The sequence below is a fragment of the Orycteropus afer genome, unplaced genomic scaffold (assembly GCF_000298275.1).
Source record: "Orycteropus afer afer isolate SDZICR_OR568_19922 unplaced genomic scaffold, OryAfe1.0 scaffold00847, whole genome shotgun sequence".
Taxonomy (NCBI): domain Eukaryota; kingdom Metazoa; phylum Chordata; class Mammalia; order Tubulidentata; family Orycteropodidae; genus Orycteropus; species Orycteropus afer.
This window is the reverse complement of record NW_006922434.1, coordinates 734,917-738,992: the sequence shown is the minus strand read 5'-3', so window position 1 is coordinate 738,992 and position 4,076 is coordinate 734,917.

Sequence of the window (4,076 nt, the reverse complement as noted above, 5' to 3'; positions counted from 1 at the left end):
TGATAGTAGTCAAAACAGCCTTGTATGGGCACACCAACAGATATATAGACCAGTGGAACAGAACTGAGAACCCAGAAATAGATCCATCTACTTTAGGTCAGCTGATCATTGACAAAGGGCCAAAATACATCCAATGGTCAAGAGGTAGTTTTTTTAAAAAATGGTGTGGGTAAAACTGGATATCCATTTGCAGAAAAATGAAACAAGATCCATACTTCACACCATACAGAGAAACTAACTCCAGATGGATCAAAGACTTAAATAGACTATCAAGAACAACCAAAAATATACAAACAGCAAAAGATAAACTAGGTGGTTGGAGCCTCCTAAAAATTAAATTCTTATGTGCATCAAAGATTTCTCCAAAAGAGTAAAAAGAGAACCTACAGATTGGGAAAAAATGTTCAGCAATGACATACTGACAATGGATTTATCTCTAAAGTTCATAGAAAACTTCAACACCTCAACATTAAAAAGATAAACAAGCTAATTAAAAAATGGGTAGATGACATGAACAGACACTTCACTAAAGAAGATAATCAGGTAGCCAACAAACACAACAAGAAATGTTCATGATCATTAACTGTTAGAAAGAAGCAAATCAAAACTACCATGAGGTATCATCTTGCTCCGACACTAGTAGCAAAGTTCAACAAGACAGAAAATAACAAATGCTGGTGAGGATGTGGAGAGATTGGGACTCTCATACATTGCTGGGGGGACTGTAAAATGATACAACCACTGAGGAAATCAGTATGGTGATTCCTTAAAAATTGGAAACAGAAATATAATTTAATCCAGCTATCCCATTACTAAGTATATATCCTAAAGAAGTGAGAGGCAGAACACGGATGTATGCACACTTATGTTCATCGCAGCACTAGTCACAATAGCAAAGAGATGGAGAAAACCTAAGTGCTCATCGACAGAGGAATAGATAAACAATTGTGGTACATACATATAATGGAATATTATGCAACCCCAAAGGTAATGTAGAATCTGAAAAGCACCACATAACATGGATGAACTTGCAGGACATTATGTTGACTGAAATAAGTCAATTATAGAAGGACACTAATTTTATTAGCTCACTATTGTAAAAAGGAAAGGAAAGGTTTATACATAGACAGGAACCTTCATTTTTGGTTACCAGGGATGGGAGGGGAAGGTTAGGAAATTACTAGATAGGCTGAAAAAATAAATAAATATATATATATCTCACAGCAGTTATTAGTTGTTACCAGCAGTAAGAGGGCAGGGGAAAAGGGAAGGTTTTGTTTGTGGGACACTGAATTTATGCTAATTGTGGTGGAATATTTTGGAAAAGGATAGCAATAATTGTGGCACAGCATGAAAAATGTCATCAATATCCCTGAGCTGTAAATGTGGAAGTTGTTATGTTGGTGAATGTCTTGTTGTGTGTGTTTTCACCACAATAAAAGTTAAAAAGAAAAAAAAAAAAAGGCAAGGTTGTAACAGAAGTTTATATGTGCAAGATTCCCTAGGCACTGATATGACAGCTTTACTTCTAATAGGTGCCTTCAAAGTTCTGAGGACATCCAAGGAAATAAATGATCTTTAGTCATGTTTTTTTTTTTATGATTTTCAGAAAAGCTATTAGACATGCTATATCAAAAATAGAAACTTTTCTTTCGCCTTAACTTTCTTTTTTTATGATCAAATTGTTCTATTATTCTACAACTTTATTGTACATTGCTGAGAAATTTATCCAAGTAAACATCTCAGTGAAATGATTGCATGAGTTCTCAGCAAGGTGGTTAAGAGGCTGTGCACGACCTTAGCTAGACTCTGTAGTTTAATTTGGTTATATGCTATAAAGCCTTTAACATATATGAAACTTGAACCTGAATGTTACTTGACCTTTCAAAGCCTTTTAAAAGCCTTAATAAATAGTTCATTCAATTTTCCTTTCTAAAAGTTTCTTGCCCTTAGGCAACACCATAGTTTAAAATAAAACAAAACGGTAAATGAATTAGTGACTAGTTAAAATGTGGAATAGTTCTCAAACTCTATTCTTAGAATTACACCGTGTCTTTTAAAAAAATGTACATCAATTTGCCTTCTATCTTTCACTCTGAGAATATCTTCTCTTTATAGTTCACGGCTCAAAACAATTACTTTATTAGGTTAATAAAATGATGACTACTGACTATTTTTCTGTCATTCATGTCTCCTTCAACTCATGTAATCAACTATTGCTGATATTTCTTTGTTACCAAAAATTAAAACAAAGGATGTGCCAAAGGAGAAAAACCCCTGAGACCTTAAATGCAGATCCAGAGGATTTATTCAGGATTAGAGAGACATCCAGATGAGATGTCTTTTACTGTATTTTAGATGGGAGCAAGAGAGACTTTGGAAGGTTGGAAACTAAAAGACTATTTTTATTTATTTATTTTAACTTTTGATTTGTATTCCTGAAGATGTCAGGAAGCCCTTTCTGTTTCTTTTTCAAAATTATGAACAATTTAAATCCATACTTATATAAATGATTATGATTGTCCTGACACTACTTTTTAAGTTTTGGGAACATAATTAACTCAACTTCTTGGGCAGAAGTTATTTCAGGAGAATGAGTGCTCTCTAATATTTCATTGGAGGCAATAAAAACATATACCCTCTGGTAAAGAAAACTAGAAGAAGTTGGATTTAAGTACAACCCTTATATAAAAAAGAATTAAATTAGGATTAAGCATGGAGGATTTTTGTAAATTTTGTTAAGGGGTAAGTAGCTGGTGTGTTAAATTAAGACAATCCTGAGAGACTGCATGTATGCCATTGGGTCAGGGGTAGCAGGGTGGTAGAGTTTTAAAGAATCCACTGTGTGCAGCCAAATTTTAGACTATGTAAGAAGGATTCCATGAGCTTATTCTACTAGCTGATAAATGCTGAGTTATTTTTCTTTTTATATTCTAGCTTTAGAAACTTTGTAAATTAACCTATTAAACATTAGCTAGTTGAGTCGGGGCCGACTCGACGGCACATAACAACATAACAAATGCATGTGCCTGTTGTAGATAAATAATAGTTATATAAAAACTTAGACAATGTCAAATAAACTATTTTTAGTAAACCTTTCATATTCATTTAATTTTCTCCCTTTTTACACTTCGTTTATTTTTATCTTGGAACATCCAGGTCCCCCTCCCCTTTAGGACAAAATTATGATATGCTTTTGATAAAATACATCTTAGCTATTTAATTGGGAGCTCTAGTGGTGTAGTGTCTAAGGCATTTGACTGTTAACCAGAAGACTGGTGGTTCAAATCCACCAGCCACTCCTCGGAAGGGAGGTTGGGCAACCTACTTACAATAGTGATACTGCCTCAGAAACCCAAGGTGGGACCGCTATGAGTTGGTTGGACCCTATGGCACATAACGGCAACAACAACACTTCCCTAGTCATATTGCCTGGGAAACCCAAGGAGGGCTCACTATGAGTCGGATCCAATTCGATGGCAGTGAGTTTGGTTTTAGTACCTATTTAATTTAGCTTAATTTACTTAAAAAGATTTTGGAAACTGTTTTTAAGTTGACATACTATAAAACACAAAAACTTGTTGAAATGAATTAACTTTGTCTTAAAATAACCAGAGTAAGTTCTTTGGAGGAATAATTGAATTTAATAATTCTATATTTTCATAACTTTATTTATTTTCAGTATGTTTAATAGGACTTTAGAGTACTTTTTAAATATACTGCTTTATATTAAAATTTCTTAGTTATTAGAAACTCGGCATACTAAACAGACTTAAAGACTGTTTTATGAAAAAATAATAATAATGATAATAACTGTTAGTCATTGCTTCTTGAGACAAAACATATAAAATAAGACAAATAAGTGCATACATTTACAAGTTTATGTAAATGTTTGAGGAAACAAGCAAGAAGCTCAAACAGACACACCACCGGGCTGAAGGAAAGAAAGAAAAAAATAATAATAAGTTTAAATTTATTTTACCTGATTTTTTTACCTAGGTCAAAACTGCCCCCAAATACGGACTATTCCAAACTTCATCGGATTAATACATAGCAAAACCCAGGTAGAACACAGA